This window comes from Halichoerus grypus, chromosome 9 (genome assembly GCF_964656455.1).
Source record: "Halichoerus grypus chromosome 9, mHalGry1.hap1.1, whole genome shotgun sequence".
NCBI lineage: Eukaryota > Metazoa > Chordata > Mammalia > Carnivora > Phocidae > Halichoerus > Halichoerus grypus.
Genome location: NC_135720.1, coordinates 10863263 through 10890156, shown reverse-complemented (window position 1 = coordinate 10890156; position 26894 = coordinate 10863263). Strand labels below are relative to the sequence as shown.

Genomic DNA, 26894 nt, shown 5'->3' with positions numbered 1-26894 from the left:
AGCTTTCTCAGCTATGACAGTCAGCTATCTATGATTTGTGCTATCTGAATTCCTTAGCAGGTGAAGTGTCTGTACTACTCGGTTTTACACTCGATGGCTATCTTAGTTAGACTTACTTTTTCCCCAGCATATGTCTTATCTCAAGCTGCCCAAGAGTAAAGACTAGTGGTGTGCTGATAAATGTTTAACAACCAGCTCTCGAGGAGGAGAGGGAGCTGGTTCATAGTGTTCATTCATGGTGTTTGCTGACTTCAGCGGTATAAATATTCCTACAGTGATCAATTTCAAGATATCAAAACAAAGCCAACCAATCCGTAAAATTGCTAAAACTTTAACAATTGGTCTTGCAAGTTGGTGCAAGCTGGCTGCCACACACTGCTGGTACGAAGAATTAGATATTGCACTGTATTCTCTTGTCTTTCCTAGTGCCAAGCTTACTCCTGTGCAAATAGGATACATGGCCACATATCTGGAGCTTCTGGTTCAAGGTTGCAAGTTACATAAACATTTACTTAGCCTACTTCCCAAAATCCCATTGAAATGGATGATACACAGAAACTAAGGCTTCCATAATAATCCTTAAACAAGAAAAGGTGCCAACGGCCAATTAGAAAATTTTACAAATTCACGAAAGACAAGAAAGCAGATGGACTCCTATTGATGGATAAGCCAGAGACCACAAATTGAAACCAGCACCAGTGAGGGCTGCTATGGAGATGGCAGCCATTCTTCCCAGGAAGACTCTGAGCTCAGCAGGTATGGAGAGCTTACATGGACAGTGGAGCAAATAATCAGGGTAACTAATTAAAGGCGAAAAAATGGTGGAGCCAGTTTGCCCCCTCCCTCTTCTGTGTATTTTGAGCATTGTGTCCCCAGCTACAGGTCTCAGAATTGCTTTCTAAACCAAGTGCAATGTTTCTCTGGGAAGGACCCCCAGTGTGGATATTTGAAGCGGGAGATATAGAGCAGAGCCTATGCTATCTGAACTTCCAAATGGACTCAGAGGGGAAAAGTGGGTACAGCTTTAGCGGCCCCACCAAAGTCAAATCTGTTCTCCCATTTCAGGTACTCGGTATCTGTTCAGTGAATGAATGAATGACTCTTACAGCCTGGAGAGAAATGAATGACTCTTTAGGCAACACAACAGCCTAAGCAAGTGCATACAAATTCTCAACTTAAAACGAATGAAAATGTGTTTTAGCAGCCAAGTTGGAGAAGAGGGGGAAGGAAATCTCCAAGTGACACAAATGAAGAGAAACATCAAGGGTAAGGTGTTAAGCACAAGCTACGCAGCCCACGTCCTTTGCAGCTGGGGGCGATCATGTGATACAGGTCCAGCCAATACAACGTAAGCAGTGGTGGTCAAGGGATTTCTGGGGAAAGTTTGTCTTTCCAGACCCAGGGGCCATCCCTTCCTCCTTGTTTCTTCTCCCTTGTCCCACCTGGACCATGGCTTGTGAGGCTTGAAATGGAATAGCCAACCTGCCACCAAGAAAAAAGCAGAAATATAAAAACTACTTGAGGATGAAGGGGCAGGAAGATACAGGGAGCTTGAGGAAAAAGACATGGCTGCAGGTAGTTCTTCTCCTACTTCCAACCTTCCTGTTGTGTTAGAAAAATAAAACCTTCCACGTTAGGTTGCTATAGCCAGTCTTGGTTGCATCCCAAAATGACATATAGTATGTCTAGAAACTTGGATGGGAGAAAAACACCTTTGAGAAATGGAAACTCCAGGCCTGAGATAAATGTGTGTAGGGGATCTAAATGTATACTCCTTGCTTGACCCAGGAATCCTAATTGAGAAATTAAATTTAAAAAAAAATTAAGCCAGGATATTTGAAACCTCTAGAACCCCAGCAGGAAAAATGTAGTGTAACTCACTCCATGGGAACACTATCACATCTCCAAGGAAGGGGAAAAAAATAAAGAAAAGTCCATAGTTAAAAATTACAAGGTCCATGAAAGAATATGCTACCATGGGATGAATCAACAGATATAGCAGAGGGAAGAATCAGCACTCTGAGAACTGATAAAAAAGAACACTCTGCAAGGGACCATGAAATAACTATAACATGACTGAAGATATAAACAAAGGCACAGAAACCATAATGAAAAAAAGACCAAAAAAAAAAAAAACACAAAAAACCCAAAACTTGGAAAAAAAAAAACAAAATTGAGTCTCTGTAAATGAAAAACATAGTCACTGAAATTAAAAATTCAATGAACAAGGTGTGGTGTCTGGGTGGCTCAGTCCATTAGGCATCCAACTCTCAGTTTTGGCTCATGTCATGATCCCATAGGTCATGGGATGGAGCCCTGAGTCAGGCTCCATGCTCAGGGGGATGTCTGCTTGAAGATTCTCTCCCTTTGCTCCTCCTCCCACTCTCTCTCTCTCTCTCTCTCAAATAAATAAATAAATAAATCTAAAAAAAAAAAAAACTCAATGAATAGTTAAGACAAACATGAAGAAAGAATCCATAAATCAGAAGACAGATTTGAGGAAACTTCTGCAAATGTAGGACAGAGAAACTAAGAAGTTGTAGTTAAGAGCCACTGAAAATAGATCAAGAAGGTTGAACATATATCAAATGTAAATGCCAGACAGAACACAGAGCAGAAAAGGGAGAAGAGATGATATTTAAGAAAATAACACCTGAGGGGAGCCTGGGTGGCTCAGTCAGTTAGGTTTCTGCCTTTGGCTCAGGTCATGATTTCAGAGTCCTGGGATCCAGCCCTGCACTTCTCCCTCTCCCTCTGCTGCTCCCCCTTCTTGTGCTCTCTCACCCTCTGTCAAATAAATTTAAAAAAAAAAAATCTTTTTAAAAATGCTTTAAAAAGGGCGCCTGGGTGGCTCATTCGTTAGGCATCTGCCTTCAGCTCAGGTCATGATCCCAGGGTCCTGGGATCGAGCCCTGCATTGGGCTCCCTGCTCAGCGGGAGGCCTGCTTCTCCCTCTCCCACTCCCCCTGCTTGTGTTCCCTCTCTCGCTGTGTCTCTCTCTATCAAATGAATAAAAAAATCTTTTAAAAAAATGCTTAAAAAAAAAAAGAACACCTGAGAATTTGCCAGAACTAAGTAAAATATAAATGAGTCTTCAAATTTCAGAAGCATACAAACACCTTAGCACTACAATTAAATTCCTAATTGAATATACTGTGATGAAACTTCAGAATGTCAATGATAAAGAGAAAAATCTTTATAAAGCAAATGTTCTAAAAACAAAAATAAAAAGCCAAAATTATTCAATTGGACCATCATGAAATTTGTCATCATTCGCCACAGATATCTGTGGGAAATGAATGATGTCTTGATGCTGCATGGGAGAAATAATTCTCATCCTAGAATTCTATACCCAGCTAAATTGTTATTATAGGCTGAAAGTAACACAGACATTTCAAACCAATGAAATTTGAGAATTTACCACTCAATGACTCTTTATAAAAGAAAGACTCTTTTTAAAAAGATCTACTGTACGGTTTACTTCAGTAACAAAAAATAATTGAATCTGGAAGAAGTGAAGGACCAAACATAAGGGTGAATAAAGAAATTGGTAAACATATTGTCAAAATTAAATAATGACTTACTGTAAAGAAAAAATACCAATGATCAATTTGAGAGGACTTTAAAAATAAAGTAACACTAAGATACCAGTCGACAATAACACGGGACACTGCAAAGATACAAGATTTGAGTTTAGGCTATTGGTAGAGTTCAAGGGTCCTAAGATCCTGTGTCAGTTCAGAGGAGGACAGATATATTGATGAACTTTACATTCTGTTAAGATTTTTTTGAGACTAAGTAGTAAAAAGTATAGAAATATAATTTCCAAGCCAAAAGAGGAGAAAAGAGGGAAATTAAAAGAACAAAAGAACTGACAATGCTATGACAGGAAGGACAGCAGGGAGGGGACAGAGGAAAAAAATCCCAGAAAAGCAAAGTTAAATAAATTCTAAACAGAAAATCTAAAAACATAATGTGGAGTAATACATATATACATACATTATATAAGTGTAAATATATTTTTTAAAACATAAATCAAGATAAAATATTGCTAACGTACAGATATATGAACAAAAAGTAGAAAAACAAGGATAGGAAAGATAGTCACGAATTTCAGAATTGTGGCTGTCTCCAGAGGGGATGGAGACTGGGACTGAAACCAGGTACAAAGGGACTTCCACTTACCTTCACAAGCTTTGTTTTGTTTTTTTCTATACTGTGAAAGAAACAAAAAAAAGGGGGGGGGGAGGAGGAAGGAAAGAAGGAAGAAAAATGCTGAGCTATTCAATGCAAGAATAATCCTACACAAACAAGCAGCACAAGAAAGTGTCCCCTCCAGTGCCTGGCTGGCTCAGTCAGAAGAGTGTCTGACTCTTGATGTTGGGGTCAGGAGTTCGAGCCCCATATTCGGCATAGGGATTACTTAAATAAAAGTAAAACTTAGGGGCACCTGGGTGGCTCAGTCAGTTAAGCATCTGACTTCTGCTCAGGTCATGGTCTTGGGGTCCTGGGATGGAGCCCCACGCATCATTGGGCCTCCCCGCTCAGTGGAGAGTCTGTCCCTCTCCCTCTGCCCTTCCCCTGCTCATGCTCTCCCTCTCAAATAAATAAAATCTTTAAAAATAATAAAATAAAACTTAAAAAAAAAAAAAAGACAGTGCTCCCTCAACAAATTAATGAGTACAGAGAAACAGATAGAGCATGAATGAGCAGGATAAGCCCTGTGAAGGATGATGTGATAACGGTTTGTCCTCAGCTACTGGTATTGGCATTATTAGCATTCTAACTGCAGAAATCTGCTGGGAGAGAAAATGGCTTTAACTCGTACAGGAAAAGACTTATAGTAGAGTGAAGGAAGGGTCATGTGACTCTAAGGATTTTTTAACATTTGATAGAGGTTAGTATTCATATTTTAGAAGATCCTGTTTCCTCACGATACTTACAAATAATGATCAATAAAATCTCTTTCTGAAGGCAAAATGGTACACTATATACCACTGGTTCTCCAACATGTTAGTATGCAACATCTGGGTGAAAAACTGCAAAGACTAAAAGCCCCTTTGGAATGGTTCCAATTTTAAGAGTCTCTAGCTCAGAAGTCTCTTCCACCCACTGCTGTTTGCTCAATTCTGAAGGGGTCAGGGAAAAGAGAAGAAGGAGGAAGGGCAGGGGGAGGAGGGGCGTGGAAGATCAGATGTAAAACTGTAAACCACTCATCTACTTTACCTACTTGTTCCGTTTCTCAGGAAGGCAAAGAATTGGACGCAAAGAGAACTGGAATACATTTCAGATATAACAGCTTTCTACATTTCCTCTGCCCACAGTTTTCCAGATAGTTGGCCTCCCTTACCTAGGCCAGACTTAAGAGAAAGTGGAATTTAATTACATCTCTTCCAATGCAAGCTGGCCATGGGGACAGTATCAGTGGGAAAAGTTGGTTCATGTTTATTGTTAAGTTTATGGCAGCTAAAAAATATAGCCCCGCTCTTCTGTCTTCTCACAGTGATGACAAAGATTTTCACCCAAATACCAAGACTGCCAGACATGACATCTTGGGCCAGTTGTTGGACTGACTCCAGGAAGATCCCAGGAATACTTCAAGGACTACCAGACAATATGATGTCTGCCACTCCAGCCAAAAGTGTGATTCTGAAATGTCACTTTCTCCCCAATTCTCTTTTTTTACTGGGGTATAAAGTACGTATTATAAAATATACATATTTTACATATACAATTCTAACTATATAGTTATAATTATACAAATACAAATGTACAATATTAAATATACAAAATATATACATATTTTTGATGAAACTGTACATCCATCCCAATCATAGTACAATATAAAGTCATTCTTTAAGGGAACTTATTACCTGAATAGATCCAATAGCATTGAAACACAATAGCTTCTATTTCTAAATATCTTGCATTGGCAATCTTAGAACTAGCATCAGAGATGTGAAGATAATGAGATACGGGGCAGTAAATAGTATATTTTACTCCATCTATAAGAAGAGTTCCACTTTCCATAGTCATTTAGATAAGAAACAGAAAACACTATAAATCACTGCAAAGTGATTTGTACTTTAAAGCACAAATCTTAACAATTTGTATGCCAAAAAGTGATTAATCATACTTTATTTTCTTTTCAAATTTTCTTACCCTGCCTCATGAATAAGCCAATACACCTTATCTTCTGTCCTATCTGAAAAATCTGGATTAACAGCCAAGGCCGAATTCCATTCTAGCAACAGGGGTACATAGCTACAAATAATTCTCTTGAAGTCAAAGGAAAATAACAACAAATACAGGAACACCTTACTCTGAAGTTCCTTTATTTTGGTTTAAACCTCTCTTAACAGGCTCTTTTCAAGTCTTTGGAGCATTATTAAACGATCCTACTATTGATTTTCCGCGCTTAGTACTGGTAGAATGGAGTGACTTGAAGCACTAATGACTGAAGTCCACTCACTGTCTAAAGGACAGGTACAAAGGCAGACGTACTTGGAACTCATTCCTCCAACCATCCTCATAACTTAGACTTCAGTGCCTGGAAATAGGACAGGTGGGAAATAGGACACAGAACTCAACTCATCTCTCTTACTTAAATATAGCACTGTTTCTATTTCTGTTACTTATCTTGGGAAATTTCATAAGTATTGGTATATTTTGCTATTCAGCATGAAGCCGTATGCTTCATTTCTACCTTTGAAATCCAAATTTCCAAGCAATCACTTTTTGAAAAGCATTCCTCTATTTTCAGCTTCATTCTCCATGGGCCATTTATTTGTGATGCCAAGCCGTTGAGTAACTAGAGGTTATAATAAGAACTTGTCATGCCAGAGTCCATCTTTAAAAAGAAAAGCTTTGAAGACAAACACACCAATTTTTTAAATGAGTAGAATAAACGGGCATTTCACATAAAAGGGGGGGAGAAAAGGAATGGTCTCCTAAGTTCAACCTCATAAATAATAAGGCAAATGCACATTAAAACCACAATGAGACACCATTTCACACCCCATCAGATTAGCAAAAATTTGTAGTCTTACAATACCAAGTGTTGATGAGGATGTAACAGTAGAGAAATTCTCATACAGATTGGTAAGAGCAGGGAGGTGTCTTTAGGGTGGTATGTCAGGATGTCTTCAAAATGGTTCAGCAAAAAAAAAAAAAGTGTGGAGAGGGAGAAAGAAAAGGCAAATATGACAAAGTCTGTTTTACAAAGTAGGGGGCAGGCTCTAGGGGCAGAGTGCAAATTTGAATCATGGTTCTGCCCCTCATTAATTGTAGTCTGGTTTAATTATTTAAGCTCTCTTTATGTCAGTTTAATTATCTGTGAAATGGGAGTAATGGTGGTATGTACTTGCTAGAGGTGTGAGCATTTAATGTGGTAATTCATGGGATGTACTTAAAGTACTCGCTGCCTTGTCATAAGCCTTCACTAAATGTCAGTTATTACCTCTGTTGGCTCCATTTTGCAGATGATGTAAGTTGACACTCAGAAGGGTGAAGCAACTTATCCAGTCACATCTACTGGTGGTTGAGGCAGCAGGGAAACTCTCCCACAAATCAGCAGAGACACCCACACAGCAGCTCCCTAACAGCAAACACTTGAGACAACCCAAATGCCCATCCACTGTCAAATGGCTCACTAAATAATGCTATGGTTTTTTTTTTTTAAGATTTTATTTATTTAAAGAGTGCACACATGCACACACAAATGGGGGGAGGGGCAGAAGGACAGGGAGATTGAGAATCTCAAGCAGACTCCGCACTGAGCTCTGGAGCCCAATGCAGGGCTCAATCCCATCACCCTGACATCACGACCTGAGCTGAAATCAAGAGTCGGACGCTTAACCGACTGAGCCACACAGGAGCCCCAGTAGTGCCCCAGAATGCTATACAGCCAGGGAAAGGAAAAAGATGTATTAACATGAAGAGTATAGAAAAAAATTAAAATTAACTAAAGGGTTTTATTTTATCCTTAAAGATTTTAGCTGGTCCACCAACGAGAGGACTGATTAAGCCATAAAAACTACCATAAAAAAAAAAAAAATCAAAAAATATTTTTGTTTTGTAACCCTTTGTACTTCATCTCAGCACTTTTTGTTAAGATCAAGAAAGCACTCCCTAAATATTTAACACGTGTTACTTATATAAACCAAAGAATTTGTTCATTCCTACAATGAACAAATTTATAGCCATTAAAATCATGTTTTTAAATGAATATTTAGTGACATGGTGAAATGCTCACTATATAAACTTTAAAAATATAGGATTCCCAAACTTTAAATATATACAAATATATACATTTGCATCCATACATGTGTATATATATATACATCTATGTATATATAATGTATTTATATATATACATACATATTTAAATATATATATCACAGAAGAATAAACTTGAAAGTTTATACACCAACATAAACTTTTTCTATTTTTTAAAGATTTTATTTTTATTTTATTTATTTTTAAGTAGGCTCCACACCCAAAGTGGGGATTGAACTACAACCCCAAGATCAAGAGTTGCATGCTCTCTACCCATTGAGCCGGCCAGGTGCCCCTAAAATTCACCTTTTTTTCAAAGTTAAAAGTGGTTTTCTTTGATGGGAGAGATGGAAAATGATTTTTTCTTTTTTTCTTCTCATCTGTAATCTGTATTTTCTACAGTGAAAATGTACAACCGGTGATTCTGGAGGGTAATTAGGCAGCATCTAATACAGTCACGGATTGCACACTACGGTCCTGAAACATTTCCACTCCTGGGTGAAAGTCTTCACCTGTGCTCAAGGAGACATTTACAAGAAGGTTCATAGCAACATTGCTTATGATAGAGAAAAAGTAGAAACAACCTACATCTATCCACAGAAGCATCAAGATCTACCTGGTGAATAGGCAGCAGTTAAAAAGAAGAAACAGAGCTACAGTAATCAAGGTGGGTCTATCACAAAAATCTAATGTGGAGTGATATACCTGAAAATGGCAGAAATGTAGGTGGAGTATGATACTGTTTATATAAAGATTAAAAACATACAAAATAACATTATGTATGTTTACTATATATATTATTTATGTATATATGCATATGTAGGAAAAATATTTTTAATGCATGGGAATGATAAACACCAAATGCAGGGTAAAGGTCATCTGTGGGATGTGAGGAAGGGAAATGAGATGGGGGGACACATGGCTGGGGAGGGCAGGGAGGGACTACAAGTACACCTGTAATGCTTTATCTCTTGGACGATTAGAGCACAGGAGCTTGTGGTTATACAATTCTCTGCGGGGTGTGTGTGTGTGTGTGTGCGTGTATGTGTGTGTGTCCCTGCAATGTTTCAGAATGAAATAGTCCTCACATAATGAAAGAAAAATTTTAAACTGTTTATCTCTAGAAATGCAATTATTTGGAGGTGCAATCATGGACATTTAGACTAATTTAGTGTGGGGGGGGACACTGGAAGGGGGTGGGGGTTCCAGTTGGACTAAATTTTAAAAATATTTTTACATCTTTATTTTGGCAAAAACAAGATCTCCAAACCAGAACATTTAATTCCTGCAAAAACAGAAACGACTTTTAATGAGAATATTTGATTATAATTATTACCCAGTTTCGATTAATACCCCAACTCTCTCTATTGGGAGAAAAATTAAAACGTATGCCCCCCTTGCCTGAAACATACATATTTAAAAGCAGGAGGTAAAGAAAGACCGAATCTGTGAAAAGTTGTAGTCATTTTATCCTTTCAGCAAATTCTAGATTTAGGGGAAACTCCGTGGCTCAGAGCAGGCCCTGGATGACTAAGCCACGCTTCCAGCCTTGCTGAGGCGATCATCCCAACCCTGGCCGACTTTGTCAGAGGACAGAATGACACATTTGCACATGGTTAAACGGTTTCGTCAGTGAAATAGATTTAAACTAGCTTTAAAAGAAGGAAAAGAAAACATTCAGTGCATTCCACATTTTCCCTTAAGTATACTGTACCTTCCAGTTATGCAGCATTTTGCATGCCTCAGAGCTCCTAAACACTATTTAAATTGTGCACATAAATCATTTCATCCCCTGTGAAATATAGCTGTCTCCTCCAGGAGAAATAAGGGGTGACCTGTCCCAAGTGGCTACACCCTGGGGTGAGGCCCCGGCTCGGCCAAAATCAAAGGCAGGTACATTGAAGGGACCCACGTTCTGTCTTGAAGGCTGGGAAGTCTGGCGAAGTTCTCATCTTTTCCTGTATACATCCACCACAATTTTGGGTTAAAAGCTCTCCTTTGAAAAACTGGGAAATTCTACCTCCTGACCACATGAGCTCAGCAGTTCCAGCGTGTGGGAAATGTAGGGTTACAAGAGCGGAAAGGATCATCAAACAAGGCAGGCTGGGGAGAAACTCCAAAGAGTGGATCTGGAAAAGGTTACACAACCCAGAAATTAACAAAGATGTAAGTGGGGGGGGGGTGCCCGTGTGTTCCCAGCAAAAAAGACTTTCCTTTCTCCCCAAGAATCCACCGTGGGGGTTCCTGTAACTCACAGACGCGACTTGATTGACAACAATCTTGTTTACACACCACACACCCTCGGGGAGAGCAGTCCGGCCGCTCACAAGCTACTGCCTGCGTTCTAGACGCTTCCCCGGGAAAGGAGCCGGCCTGCGCGGGGGCGGGGCCGCTGGGCCCGGGGACGCCCGGCCCACGGCTGCACCCCCGCCCCGCCCACCCCGTCACGGCGCTCCCGGCCCGAGCGGGTGCAGGGGAGGAGTGAAACCGGCGCTTGGGTCAGCCTACCCCAGGGTCGGGCCGCGGAGGGGCTGGTCGATACTCGGCGAGCCTATGAAGGCAGCTGGCATCTGCCCGGCGCGGCCGAGGGCCTGCACACATGTGCACTAGTTCTGCATTGCTAATCAGGACCTCTAAGGAACCTAGGTAATTTCCAAACCCAAACCCTGCCCCCACCCCCAACACACACACACACACACACACGCGCGCGCGCGCACACACAGGCGCGCACCCCGGGTCTGTAGGAATTGCTAATGAGTGCGCCTCCTGTCCGAGGAACGTGCTTAGCAGCCGAATTCAGCGGCAAGGAGGATCTGAAGGCGGCCCTTGCCCCAGGCCTCCCCAGGGAGAAGAGCGAGGTCGGCCTCTGGAACAGCCTGGAAGCTTAGACTTCTCCTACGGCGAAGGAGAGAAGTCCACTTCACCTGAGGCGAGGCCAAAAATCGCTCTTTCCTTTGGGGCCTGGCTCTCCCTGTAAGGGCCACATCTAGTGTAAAATTTTTCTAAATTTCACTAATTTGCTTTCTGTTGAATAATTATGGGTTCTCAGTTTCAGAATTAAATCCATCACCTACCAGGACGGCTCCCCAGACTGGGCAGCACATGCACAAAAATTAGGTGGCTGAGGGCGTTGCTGTAAATGCCTGCCCAGGGGGGCCTGGGTGGCTCAGCCGGTTAAGCTTCCCACTCTTGATTTGGGGTCAGGTCCTGATCTAAGGGTTCTGAGCTCCAGGCCCCTGTGGGGCTCCTGCTCACCGGGGAGTCTGCTTAAGACTCTCCCTTGACCCCTCCTCCCCCTGCTCACTCTCGCTGTCTAAAATAAATAAATCTTAAAACAAAAAAACAAAACACCTGCCGAGGCTGACCAGGAAAAGGCCTTCCCTAGGCTGTGTTGTTGGTGTAAAGTCACACAGACCAGCTCCTTGCAGGACCAGCTCTTTAAATTCCCAGATTTCCATACTATGGGAATGGAAATGACTTCACCCTTGACTTGGTTTTCTCCGCAACCCTTTCTCAGAAGCTGTTTTCATTTCCTTCTTTCCCTCCTTTCTCTCCCTCTTCCTTTTGCTCCCTCGGCCACAGGGTCACTTCTTTCTAGACGCGGGAAGTCTGTCGAGGAGGGAGAATTACAGGGAAACGTAGGGAAGGGAGATGCTATGGGTCAGAAAGGGACAAGGGCAGAGCCGGGCCGTCTGCTCCTCCTGCCAAGTGAGTGTGCTAGGAGAACCAGCGGGGTCGGGTCTGGACATGCTTTTCTCTTCTGCCGCTCGCAGAAGTTTTGTGTCTCTTTAACTTCAGTGATCTTCGGTGCCCCTGAAGGCAAGTGGGACACCTGAATCATAAAGCTTCAGATGAGCTGAGTTCAAAGTTGTATTTTCCGCTTTTAAAGCCCTCCATAAATTAGGGCAAAGGTAGTTGGAATCCGGCCTCCTGCCCTGGCGTTCCTCTGAGATTATTAAGGTTGGCTAAGCAATCTGCTCTTGAGAAACCAGGTGTATCGAGACCTGGGTGGAGGGAACGGGGGGTTGCTGTGGAACTTTCTGCTCCTCTGCGGCATGCGCCAGTCTTTCCGGAGCAGTCCTGCAGGTTTGCCGCCAGAGCTACGGGGTGTCCACCCGCCTTTTGCGGCGAAAGTCCCAGAACACCAGGCTTCCCAGCTGAATATCGGGCTGGCCTTGAATGAGGAGGAGGGCGGTCACTGTGAATTGTGGGCACCGGGCATGGGAGACCCCTTCCCTCCCTCTCCCACCCCACCTCCACCCCTCTCCTCTTTAGTAGCCTAGCTAGCTAATGTTCAGAGAAGTGATGCTGCACAGCTCTGCTCCCAATTTGAACGGAGTCCTTAGGGTTAAAGTGATACGCTATAGTCAAAAGGAACATTCTGCACAGATCTAAGTTGATCCTAAAGAAAGCAATTAAGTCTTACTGTTCTCTGTTTTCCTTATCTTCATGTGGAATCATATTTTGTCCCAGGTCTCTAATGTTTTTACATTTCCAGCAGAAGGGTTGTTTCTTCCTAAGACTCTTAGAACAGTTACGGTGTTGGGGATAGTCGGTAATTCCTGTTTTTTCCCTCTGAGCCTGTCTACTTGCAAATCTGCTGCCGCTGTAGCAACTGACATTTTTTTTAAACCTGGCTGCAGAGATGCCATTTGGTATAATTTTCCAGGTTGTGCTGGACCGTTTCCCCAGGGCGAACTCAGAGACCCTGGGACATGTATGTATGTTGAGACAGGAGAGGAACTTAGAGCAACAGAAGGATGGGGACTTAAGGTGGCTTCGTTCCAAAGCCCCGGGATGGCCCCACAATCACACCAAATTCTGTTCTGGAAGATCTGTCTGCCCACTCAAATCAGGTTCCCGTAATCACAAGGACAAACGTAGATGGGAGTGTGAACCGTGGAAGTATCAGCTCCTTATGGAACAAGCTTGTTGGTGTTTATTAATGTCAGCCATCCGAATAGACGGGGCCCTAGAAAAAACCGAGGCTATTTTGTGGGAAGAAAACAAAAAAAGAAAGAGAACCACCCATCAAAAATTAAGGAAATCTTTCCCACTCTGCTTTGTACTGTGATCTAAACCTACTGGAAGTCAGACCCAAAAGATAGACTAGCCCAAATTGATGAGCGTATCATGCTGTCAGCTCCGTGGGTTTTGCAAACAGCTGAGAAATGACTCCATTCCTCATGACTCTCCAAGACATTCTCCAGTGAGCTTCATGGTGACACCAGCTGCTCGTCCACCTCCTGTTATTTACTGGAGGGTGTTCTGTAAAGAGGAAAGCACCCCTTTCTATTTTATTCCAATATAGTGGTCATTTTTATATCTCAGTGGTCCCTAAAGCATTTTATAGAGGAATCTAAATCCATCTCTTATTATGGGAAAAATACAGACTTCCAAGGAACAAAAAGGAGAAAATCCTTTGGCTGAAATAATTTACTTTTTATGAAGTCTCTCAGTAACAAAGAAACTGTCTGGGTGGTAGAGAAACTCAAAACCATGGGGGAATGACCCTCAGATTGCGTTTTGTTTTTACTCTTTGGTTATGCTCTCTGGATCAATCAGACAAATTAGAAAAATCAATGATATTCAAAGTGGGGTAGTCTTTTACCCAGGACTTGGACAACTATTTTGCTGGAAATATAAAAACATTAGGGAATTGGGACAAACTATGATTCCACATAAAGATAAGGGAAACAGAAAACGGTAAGAATTAATTGCTCTCTTTAGGATCAGCTTAGATTTGTGCAGAATGTTTGTTTTGACTATATGACTTTCATCCTAAGGACACCCTTACAAATCAACATTGATGTGTCCTTAAAAAATAATGTGACAACCAACTCTTAATTACTTAAATCATAGTGCAGAAAGAACTTACTATAACCAGCAGACCAAGGGACCATTCACAGAAGAGATGGATTAACTGGACGCAGAGGGGGGGTTTGGGGGAAGCAACCTAAGTTCCTGATTGTTCCTTTTCTCAAAATTCTTTTTGGCAAAGATTTAATAGCACCAGATATCTATCAGTGTTATGATGACCAGACTATCAAACTTGTTTCATTAAACACTCTCTCTTCTCCTACAACTGTCTAAACAGGATTTTCCCACTTAGCACTATATCAATCCAGAGTTATGACTGGGCCATAATTTAGAAGATCCCTTGTATGGAATATTAATATTTGTATAGTTATTAAAGTCTTAATGATTTGCACAGGGACTCTAAAATTAAATATAGCATGTTATTTATAGTCTTTTCTAAAACTATAAATGAAAAATTACTTTCTAGCCTTTGGTTTTTGCTGGAACCCCTTGTAGATGACTTCTATTTTAAGTGCCAGATATAACACTTTTTAGAAAGTAAAGCACTTAAGCGAAATCTTTTACATTGTATAATACGGTGGTTTTCAGATGATGTTGATCCAAGTACTCTTTCCTGAACAAAGCATTAAGTAGAAGACAAATAAATGAAACAGATAAAAACAAAAGTGTTGACGGGTTAAGGGAGGAACAGGTTTTAGGGCTTTCAACCCTCGTAAGGGCCACAAAAGCACTTTTGAGGAACAGTAGGGCATGGGGGAGTGTGAAAGCCAGGGTAGTGTTGTCAGACTCATTAAAAAGAAAATAAATAAAAGCCCTGTTGAGATGACATACCTCTTCCTTGCACCTGTATATAAGGATGTATGTGTGTGTGTGTGTGTGTGTGTGTGAAGTACCATTCAATTCATATCTGGCTCCTGTCTTTATCATTCTTACTCTCAAACCGCAACTTTTGTGGCATTTTATCCTAGTGCAAATGGATTCTGTGTCTATGAATTTTTAGATTCTCAGTTGTGTCCTGGCAGTTCAGAACAGGCCAGAAGGCATGTTAGGCCAAAAGACATGTGACCTCGATGAAATTATTTAGATAAGTGTTTCTATGTTGTCGAATAACAGTAACATCTCAAGAAATGATTGTCAAATCATTATTTGAACTTTAAAGGCTCTTTCATCCAAAAAAGGTGATTTGTTGGCAGTTGAGAACACTGAGGTCCTGGCAGTTGAGGGAGATCACCAAGTCAGAGGGGTACATTCCAGACCCCAGCACAAGTCTCTTGGCCTGAGTCCTATGCTTTTTCCGCTACCCTGTGTAATGCATTGCATAAATTTATATGAAATTTTTACAAGTTGCAAATATCAAAAAGAACTATCAACTGAAACCAATTATTTGTACGTTTGTTTAGACTAATCCAGTCTGGTTCCCCATTGAAGTCATAGTCAAGAAGCACAGCTTGTGTTAGATCACAGATCCTGGAAACATCCTTAAGCAACACAAGTCATTGCAAAAGGATTTCAGGAGGTCACGCGGGGAGACAAAGAACCCCAAGGTATGCCAAGCATCCGTGCCTTCTTTGGAAAGTGGGGGGGTTGCAAGCATATACTGAAACGCATCAGCAAATGTGAGGCTGGGACAGGAAGGCTGAAACTTTGGTGTCACTGACTCCGGCCGTCGTCCACATTGAGAGCTCCTTTCACACCCAATTCCTTGAGCAGAGAGTGGGGAGACATCATCCCAGAGGCTGACCTTCTTATAAACCCAGAGCTTTCAATCTTCCGCGGGCTGTAGAGGACTCTGAGTTTGGCCTGTGTAGCACACGTATTATCAGAATAAGGGAGCTTCGTGTGGTTTTTAACTCGTTTAAGCCTATTTGTGCATAGGCCACATACATTTCCAAATGACCTAATTGGACATTTTATTTCTAAGTCCCATTTCTTAAACATGTCATTCTCTGCTTCAGGCTATGTTGGATTTGTTTGTTTTCGTTCCTTCTGAGCTTTCAAGAGAAATACTAAAGGAGGATTTGCTGTGAACCAAATCAATACACCGGTTTCCATTTTTGGTTTTTTGGCGACTTTGCTTCTGCCAGGGAATATTAGCTCCTGTAATGTTAGTGGTTGTGTACCTAATTGTATATACAATTATATGACATGCATTTCAATATTTGTAAATGCAAATGCTTCCGAGAGGACAAGCACCACAGGCTTCCGTGAGGCGGCTGGACCAGGGGGGCAGGCCAGGTCTGTCAACCATGAGTGGAATAAGTCTCCAGGTGGGGGCTTCCCTATTGTTCTGTAGAGTTTGGCAAATGGAAGATACTCATCTTTGTAAAAGCATCTGGGGGTACTTGGGGGGTAATGATCCTGTTTGTTATCTGGTTTATTCAGATTTTGTTATAAATGGGATGGCCTTGATTTTTAAATGACATCATTGCTACAGCATTTGATGTTTCCTTAGAGCAAAGCTAAGAGGAAAAAAAATAGCGCTTATTGTAGATCCTGTAACACTTGCTCACCGTGCCTCGCAGGATTGGTGTGAAGAGCAAATAAGTTTGAAAATTGTAAGGGACACTGCAAAATGTGAAGAACTCTTCCCATTTATTGGTACAGATACATATTTGTGTTCCATTTCATCATGGAAGCAAAGATGAAAAATTCAGATTAGTGCTTCCACCCACTCTTATGAAAACGTATGATACTTAACCTGGTTTTTTCTTTAATAGCTTTATTGAAGTACAATTTACATACCCTAAAATCCACTCCTTGTGAGTGCACACTGATTGATTTTGAGTAAATGCATATGGTCATGCAACCATCACTAAAATCCAGTTTGAGAACATTTCCATGACCCCAGTAAGTTCCCGTATGCCCATTTGCAGTTCATCCGTTTTCTCACCCCAGCCCCAAGAAATCACTGATGTGCCGACCATCTCTATAAATTTGCCTTTTCTGGACATTTCATATGAATGGAGTCTTTTGCATCTGGCTCCTATCATTTAGCTTATGTTTTTGACATTCATCTATGTTGTAACATGTATCAGTACTTGGCTCCTTATTATTGCTGAATACTGTTCCATTTTGTTCATCAACTGACAGACATTTGGGTTGTTTTGAGTGTCTGACTATCATGAAAAATGCTGCTATGAGCATTCACGTACGTATCTTTGTCGGAATATCTGTCTTCATTTCTCTTGGGTAGATTCCTAGGAGTGAATTGTTGGGGTTTATGGTGAGTTTATGTTTACATTTTTAAGAAACTGCCCATCTGTTATCCAAAGTGGCCGTATCATTTTACTATTTCCATCTGCAATGTGCAGGGTTCTGATGTCTCCACATCCTTGCCAACACTTGATATTGTCTGTCTTTTTGATGACAGCCATCCTGGTGGGTGTGTAGTGGTATCCCATGGCAGTTTGGATTTGCATTTCCCTAATGATTAATGATGTTGAGCATCTTTTCATGTGTTTGTTTGTTATTAGTATATCCTATTTTTTTTTTGAAATCTCTATTCAAATCTTTTGCCTATTTTTAAAAACTGGGTCGATTGCTTGTTATTGAGCTAGACCCTACTTGTTTTTTTGCCATTAATTACCACTTCACCTTCCACCAACATGTGTTCTCTCCTATTCTGCTGCCTTCCAATGTTACTCTACGTCTTTACCTATTTAATTTTTAGTACGAATACATTTTTTTTTTCTCCAAACTTGATTTTGAAACTTCCTCAAGAAGAAGAGCACTTCTACCTCATTTATTTATTTTTTTTATAAGCCGGACCTAGCAAGATATTCTGAAAATAATATCTCTTCAATGAATATTTGTCACATAAATGATGAAAAGCTCATCATGTGTACGTCAATATTGTCAGCACACCTGGTATTATAATTTAGCAAGTCACATTTAATTTTCTTGATTATTACTTATTTTGTACATCCAAGGTTTCAGTTTTAAAACCATTTTGGAAATGAAGGAGTGCTTCAGTTAGTAAACATGGACAAACAAATTTAATTATCAGAGAAAGATTAAAAGAGATTCTGGGGAAACATTAATAGTTTGTGGTGGTTAATATGTTAAATTCAGATTTTTAGGTATTATAATTTTTCTGCAAATGTCTCCGAGTGCCTTAACAAAAATAGCACAAAACATAATTATCAAAACGGGCAACTCTCTCAAGTATACCCACGAGTAAGTTGAAAGCAAACCTAATGCTTCACCTATCACCAGTGCTCTGGACCCCAAATAAAAGATTTCCAATTATAAATATAAACCTACTTATGTATCAGCCTGAATATAAAACAAAAACAACTTTCCCTATAACTAGTAAATAACAGGGGAAAAAAAAAAACTTTTGAGCCTTGCCTGGAAGGATGCCAAAGATATACACTTGAGAATATTTTAAGGTAATTAGCATTTTTGTCTCTGTGTCAGTAAAAATAGGCTTTTGCCTGCTACTAATTTTCTTTGGGTTAGTGAGACCATTGTATGAGTGAAGGGCCGTTAAAGGCCATTTATATTGTACAAACAGAGGCACAAATTAGAGAGGGCATGTTAATAAGGAGAGGGGGCTTATGAGTGCTCAATTATGAGCCCAGAACCTGCTTCTATTTTAGGGGGATAGAAAACACATCAATCTTGCTTTTAGAATATTTTCAATTAAAATGAACAGCACAGGGCATACTAAGAACCAGCAAAGGCTGCAGCCATGTGGATTTTGAATCATTCTTACATACCATCTTAGTATCAAAACTGATATACGTTTAATGGGCTGAAATATAATTTGAGATCCCCAAAGACCAAGGTCCCTGAGCTGCATAAGAAATTCTAAAGGAAAAGAAATCTAAAGCTGGACCATCTGTTTCACTTTTCAGCCTGCAACCTTTAGAGTAGAAGACTTGGAGGAAGATGCTGTTTAAACCTGAATAGGGATGAAATATAGTACATAAACTCACAACGTATCATTAACTTCCTCTCTCCTAAGCACAATCAACAGCGTCCGCAAGCCTAGTTCTGCATGCTGAAAACAAAGCACGATGTTCGCTGCATAGAGCATTCGCTTCTCCCCACCCCGAAACAATAGTGGGTAGATTACTCTCTGGCCCTAGGCAGTGCGTCCTGCCTAATTGGGGTGAGCAAACGAAGGCACCCACTCTACCCAGGCAAGGGTTTGGGGAATGTAATTATAGTTTGCATGTGCAATGCTATCTGTGTAAGCCCAGTTTGCACTTTCTTTAGCCACTACTTTCAGTGGTTTCCTAGCACGTTCCTTATACGTATTTAGGAAAACATTTCAGGATATCGTCCCCGAGGTTACCTTTTGCCCTTATGCAAAATACCAATTTTAGAAATAGAGCTCACCAGGCAGTCAGGGTTCACGGAATGCTCAGAGAGTGGGAAAGGATTAAATAAAGCAGTGAAGGGTGGCAGGAATGAATGCCTTTGGTCTTGAGGTAGAGAAACCACTACCCCCCCAGTGCTATTCACTAAGCCCAGTGCTGAACTTCTGCAAACCATGATTGTATTGGATTTTTGGCCTCTCTTTTTCAGGTGGCGCTAGTCCTCTCTCTTGAAACCTTTGTAACTATTAAGGCTGAAGTGCCATTTAAAGAAAAAGGAAGGCAAAGAAATGAGCTATAGGAAGCCATGGTGAGCCATTTGTCAATGAATCCTTTCTTGAGCTCATTGGGGAAGCAGGCTTCAGGGTGATGGGATCATAGGCTTTATTTTGAATTTGTCTGTTATAACCTTAAAGCTTTCTTCAAGGGAGATGCATAGGGTTCACGTCTGATACACAGTGTCTGTTGCTATGGAAAGGTTTGTACTTAACCATATTATGGTGTTCTGTTAGGAGCAGGGAAACCAGAATATCAGTTCATCTCTTTTTAAAAACTGTGTGTTTTATGGGCGAAAACAAAACAAAAAACATGGACAGCATGTACTTCTGACGTTAGAGAACAATTATAAAGGCCTTTTTTACATTGTATGTGTCAAGAAGCTGTTATGCATTTAAAGATCTGTGGTAGCCTCTTAACTGCAGAAGTTAGTAGTCATGTTATAGATGCAGTTACTCACAGTATATAATGGAAGTTCCTCTGATATTTACACCTCTAAGTTCATTTCCATGTTGCATGTCTCATTTCCACCCGAATGTCTCCTGCTCCCTCCACACGAGAGCTCTCCTTTTGGCATGGTATGTAGTACGGCATTCTTGGTGAGCAGTTTCAACAACACAAGAAGATGGTACTATGAGCGCTTGCTGTTCATGAGTCTTCCGTTCAAAATGGAAAGGTGAAGCTTGCCCTAACATTAAAATGTGGGCTCTCCTGGAAAAAATGCAACAATTGCTCTAAACACAATCTAGACATTTTCAACTTTCACGTTTTTCTTTGTATCCATTGCAAAGTATTGTTTGTTTCATTTTAAAACAATAACGTAGGAGCGCCTGGCTGGCTCAGTCGGAGGAGTGTGCCTGGGATTGTGAGTTCGAGCCCCACGTTGGGCATAGAGATTACTTAAATAAATTTTTTTTTTTTAAAAGCCAGTAATGTATTGTATGGTGCTAACTCCTACACTTGTAGGAAAACCTGTTGGTTTCCAGCATGGACCCTTGAGTCAGGCTGCCAGGGTGCGAGTCCAGCTATGCCGTATGTAGCCTGTGTAATCTTGGGCAAGCTTCTTAACCTCTCTGTGCCTGTTTCCACAGCTGTAACCCTGGGATAATAATAGCACCTGTTTTATAGGGCTGAAGTGGGAATTAAATGAGATAGCTCTGGTAAAGCACGGAAAATAGTGCCTGGCACGTAGTAGGTATGCAATAAGTGTCGGTTTATCATCCTACAGTTTTTAATTTTGCCTTTTTCTGTGAATATGGAGCCATTTCCCTTAACTCAGAAGCACTTATTTTTTTAAAGATCTTATTTATGTGATAGCGAGATAGCACAAGCAGGGGGAGCAGCAGAGAGGGAGAGGGAGAAGCAGGCTCCCTGCTGAGCAGGGAGCCCTATGCTGGGCTCAATCCCAGGACCCTGGGGTCATGACCTGAGCCAAAGGCAGCCGCTTAACCAACTGAGCCACCCAGGTGCCCCAGAAGCATTTAAAATGGTAGAATTTGGGTCATTGTGGCAGGATGTTTGAAAAATACATGGGATTAGGGGACTTTCTGGTGTCCCTCAAATAATACTGAGAATATAATTGACAGTTTCCCTGTAACTCTAAGGAAAATTTGGCCTTTCAATTTGGAGTATGATTCCTTCTTTGCCCATTATCCTGCTAAAATCTCTTTGTGATTCTAGATAATACAAATGTAAAAACAGTTTGTCTAGATGTGTCTGTGTTACAGAGGTCCTTAAATTTCTGTTTACATCAATGCTTCATTAACAGTCCTTATATGTTATTAAACGTAGAAAGAGGTTTAAAATAATTTTGATAATTCACTCCGACATAGGGAAAGACCAGTCATAGTCTATGGGATACTGGCTTTTACCAGTATCCCAAGTATAATAAACGTAGACATATAGAAAAAGACAGGGAGTTCACTTTGTGTATCTCCAAACTGACGCATGAGGCTTCAGCCAGACCTGGAATTGGTTGTTAGTATTTGGCATTTCTTCGCAACCAGCGGGAGCACTATTAGTAAGTCTGTTTTCTTTACTCGGAACATACTTTGGTCCTGTCAAGTTAATCTGACTACAACTGAATGGAATTTTTTGTTCTTTAAAGGTTGTTGTTGTTTTGTTTTGTTTTTTTCACATTTCATTTATATCCTATCTCTAGTGAGGTCAAATTCCCCTGTAAGTATTATCTGATTTATTCTCATAACATCTCTAAAAGAGATAGGGTCCATTTGTCTATATTATTAACATCTGGTCTTAGAAGATCCACATTTACTTTGTTGAGAAATCACCAAAAATAAATCTCATGTAGACACTAATGGAAAATATAATAGGAGATAAATACAGGTATGTCTGCAAATGAAGATATTTTCCCACCTTTGAAATCTGTTGACTTAAAAGATAAAAATTGGAACAACTTATGATGATTGAATAGTAATAAAAAGCAGCATTTAATCTAAATCTCTCCTTCCTGTGATTACAGCATGCTAAATATTACTCAATACTAGAGAGTCTGCTGATGAGCTATGTAAATGTTTTCCAATAAAATTAAATAGATTAGATTTGGAAAGAGAATGTTAATGTTTCTAAGGCTTTTAAAGAGTCGTCTTTATTATTATTATTTTTTTGAAGAGTATTCTTTAAAAACTTTCCTGAAAAATACGTGGTTGCAGACCCTGTCATAGTGTCCTGAGCCCTAGCAGAGTGGACACCATTATTTCCACACAGATAGAACAGGCAGAGGAAGCCATCATGTTTGAGAAGTTCTTGTCATCTGTGATCCTTTCTTGTTAATTCTCTTCATGTATTTTGCCTGCTGCTTTGTCTTGGTTGTCAGAGTTTGTTACTGAGACAAGAGTAAGATCCTCCTGCTCCGACAGTCGCAGAGTGAGTTGGCATGACGCACCGTGAGGTGAGTCTAATTGCTGTTAATATTGGGAGGATGCATAATCCTATTAAAAAGAAGAACAGTTATAAAAAAATAAATAAGTGGTGGCAAGTCTAGATTACATGAAAGAAGGACAGCCTGATGAGGGAAAACCCATTAACCTGAAAGGAAGCCGTTCTTTGCTTCCAACTTGCAGTTGTGAGCAAGACCGCATTCATACTAAATCAAAATGGAAACAATTTTTCTGAGTCATTTATAGACTTAAATATCAGGTTTTCTTATATGTGGAAAAAGAGACCCTACTGTGATTACTAATTGTTAATAGAATATCAAAGTGCCACCTTAGGTAGGTTTCTAGGGAAACTTTCATTTTGTTCCCTAGGTGTTATTAATGAGTCAAAAAAGGTAAGTTTATATTAGGTGGAGAGAACAATACTGTAAACCAGTGCTTCTCAAACTCCAGTGTGCATACGCCCCATCCTAGGATCTGCATAAATTGCAGATTCTGAGTCAGTAGCTCCCGGGTAGGGCCTGAGATGCTGCACTGGAGAAGCCCCCAGGAGATGCCCATGATGCTGACTCAGGGCACCTCTTGGAGAAGGCAGGCTGCAGATAACTCTTTTACAAAGAAATCCACACAATTACAGGGTAACTTGCTTTGTCATCATTTCAGGAAATTGAATGGCATTGGGATAACAAAACCAAGTCACTTGCTTTGCAAATGGAAGTGGTGAGAATGAGTCCATTTAAAGCTTCAAGGACTCCTTTATGATTTTTTTTTTTAAGATTTTATTTTTATTTATTTATTTGACAGAGAGAGAGCAAGAGAGGGAACACAAGCAGGGGGAGTGGGAGAGGTAGAAGCAGGCTTCCCGCTGAGCAGGGAGCCCGATGCGGGGCTCCATCCCAGGACCCTGGGATCATGACCTGAGCTGAAGGCAGACACTTAATGACTGAGCCACCCAGGCGCCCCTCCTTTATGATTTTTTAAAAAGTAATCTCTACACCCAGTGTGGGGCTTGAACTCAACCCTGAGATCAAGAGTCTCATGCTCTGGGGCACCCGGGTGGCTCAGTCGTTTAAACAGCTGACTCTTAATTTCGGTTCAGGTCATGATCTCAAGGTCCTGGGATCCAGCCCCACATTGTGCTCCCTGCTCAAGGATTCTCTCCCTCTTTCTCTCTGCCCCTCCTACCACTCATGCATTTTCTCTCTCTCTCTCTAAAATAAATAAATAAATCTTTAAGAAAAATCGCATGCTCTACTGGCTGAGCCAGCCAGGAGCCCCAAGACTCCTTTAAGGACAGCTGGAATTCCTGGTAAGGTTGAAACTACAATGGAATGGGCAGAAAGGCAGAAAGTCTCTTGGTTCCTTTTGGAGCTTCATTTGTGGCCTCCTTCAATACCCCTCTTCCTTGTGGTCATAGTTATTAGATGGCTACAGGAAACATGGACATATTCTGTTCATACAATAGACTTCACAACTTGAATTCATGATGCCTTAGTAAGAGGGAGCATTGTGATGAGGTCATGATCTCAGGGTCATGAGATTGAGCCCTGTATGGGGCTCTGTGCTGGGCCTGGAGCCTGCTGAAGATACTCTCTCCTTCTCCCTCTGCCCCTCCCCGCTGCTCACAAGCACATACACGTGCACGCTCTCTCTCTCTCTCTCAAAAAAGAGAGAGCATTGTGCTTCTTCTTCTTCATCCTCCCACAAACCAGGTTGTTAAGAGAAGGCTTAACGCTGCAAGCATCTGACAGCATGCACGTTTTGCCCATTTAACCTGTGCCCAGGACATGCTGTTTATTGGTGGTTACATACGGGTAAGATCATCTGACACCCCCCAGCATGAAGTCTGGTGTTGTAGGCTCTTGAATGCATTAATCTTAATCAAACAAGCTGAATAAGGGGGAGAACTTCAAATAATTAAGAATGCATTGGAGTCAGAAGAATTTTAAATGGGGAAAATGGGATTCTGAAACTTGACTGCACACTAACTATTCTGAATTCAGGTAATCACAAACTATCATTTATTACTTACCTGGTAAGTATGTAGGGACAGCATAAATAGAGGATAGGAAAGTGAGCTCCAACTGTGTGGACGGTATGTGGGGGTATCTGTCTGCTCAGGCTGCTGTAACCAAATACCACGGCCTTAGTGGCTTCGACAACAGACAGTTATTTCTCAGTTCTGGGGCTGGGAGATCCAAGATCCAGATGCCAGCTGATTCACTTCCTGGTAAGGAACGGCCTTCTCCCTGGTTTGCAGGTAGCCTTCCCCCTGTGTCTTTAAGTGGCAGAGAGGGAGAGAGTGATCTCTCTGTCTTCCTCTTCTTATAAGGCTACTGATTTCCTTCCGAGGGTCCTAACCTCAAAATGCCCTACCTCATCCAGCCCGAAGTACCTCCCCAAGGCCCCATCTCCAGATACCATCGCATTGGGATAGGGTTTCAACATGTGATTTGGGGGGCACCGTTCAGTCTATAGTAGTGCAAAAGGCTGATGAGATGGTGGTGACTTTGTAATTCTAACACGAGCACAAAGACAAAGACTTTTTGTTGCTTTTCAACTTATATATACTTTTTACATTTGTTGTCTCTAGAACCACGAGTGTGTGTGTATCATACTGATGTCACATCTGGAAATAAGGTCCCTGATGACAGTGCCATCACATTGAAGGCTCCTCATTCTAAAATCAGTTTATTCTCCTACCCACAATATCACCTTTTAAAAAGACAGTTGTGATGAATTTACTGACTAACTTACATAATCTTACTCTACGAAGACAAATTTAGTCCTACTTCACGAAGACAAATTTACTTCTAGCATGTTAGAAAAAAATCTACACTTTCTAGTACTCACTGGAAAGCGAACATGGCAGACAAATGTGACATGGAAAGACTGGCTTACTAGGACAAATTCATGGGAGTGATGGATAAAATGGAGCAACAAACTGCCCAGATGTCAGAAACAAAGCAAGAAACCAAAGCCAAAGCAAAAAGTACAAGCCAATGGTGCAGGGACCTCTGGGAGTTTCAGCTTTGGGTAAAGGCCCTTGGGGATGAGGATGGGCAGGGGAGGAGGGAGAGCTGGGGGCAGAAGATCAGGCCTTACACTTGCTGGGCAGGGAAGCTGAAGCCAGCCCCCTGCAGAAAGCCTGGAGCCTCAGGAGAGCTAGCAAAACTCCACTCATTGGCCAAGGGAAGGAGCAAGGAAGCTTGCTATAATTGAGCCCAAGAGTGGGCACAAGCCAGGAAAGGGACATCATTTGAGAGCAACTGATACCAACCTAGGGCACATCCTGAGAGGTCTGAATTTATACTATTTGCCTAGAAAGCTAGCTCTAAGTCCATTTCTTGGAATGCACTCTCTAAGCCAATAAATTAACATAAAAATACATCCAGAGCCTTGAAACCCCTAGGAATCTGATAGAAGCAGAGCATTCTGTGAGGTCACTTTCACAACCTCTGGGTCAGAACCTGGCTAGTCTGCTAGGGCTACCATAACAAAATGCCCCAGACTGGGTGTTGTAAGCAACAGAATAAGGCTGGAAATCCAAGATCAAGATGTTAGCAGGTTTGCTTTCTCCTGAGGCCTCTCTGCTTGGCTTGCAGGCAGCTGCCTTCCTTCTCTGTCCTCACATGGCCTTTCCTCTGTGTGTGCACATCCTTGGTGTGTCTTGCACTTTTTTTTTAGAGGAGGATGACAGAGGGAAAGGGAGAGAGAGAATCTTAAGCAGGCTCCATGCCCAGCATGGAGCCCAATACAGGGCTTGATCTAACAACCCTGAGATCATGACCTGAGCCAAAATCAAGGTCAGATGCTAAAGCCACCCACGCACCCCTGTGTCTCTTCCACTTCTTATAAGGACATCATTAGTCATATCAGGTTACCCTTATGAACTTATCTAATGTTAATCACCTCTTTAAGGGGCACCTGGCTGGCTCAGTTGGTGGAACGTGCAACTCTTGATCTTAGGGTTATAAGTTCAAGCCCCATGTTGGGTATTGAGATTACTTAAAAAAAAATCACCTCTTTAGGGGCACCTGGGTGGCTCAGGTGGTTGGGCATCTGCCTTTGGCTCAGGTCATGATCTCTAGGTCCTGGGATCGAGCCCCATGTCGGGCTCCCAGCACAATGGGGAATCTGCTTCTCCCTCTCCCTCTGCCTCTCCCCCTGCTTGTGCTCTCTGTCTCTCTCTCAAATGAATAAATTAAAAACAAAACAAAAAAAACTTTTAAGAAATCACCTCTTTAAAGGTCATATGTCTAAATACAGTCACATTGGGGGTTAGGTCTACAACATATAT

General features: G+C 41.3%; 1 long non-coding RNA gene across 1 annotated transcript in view; it reads left to right on the top strand.

The window, feature by feature from the left end:
• Positions 1-10730: 10730 nt before the first annotated feature.
• Positions 10731-26894, top strand: part of LOC144378947 (uncharacterized) — a 28399-nt gene continuing 12235 nt past the window's right edge. The window contains exons 1-4 of the long non-coding RNA XR_013440888.1: positions 10731-10923; positions 15498-15641; positions 19633-19731; positions 22534-22608. This is a non-coding gene — a long non-coding RNA (uncharacterized LOC144378947). The remainder of the gene's footprint in view (positions 10924-15497; positions 15642-19632; positions 19732-22533; positions 22609-26894) is intronic.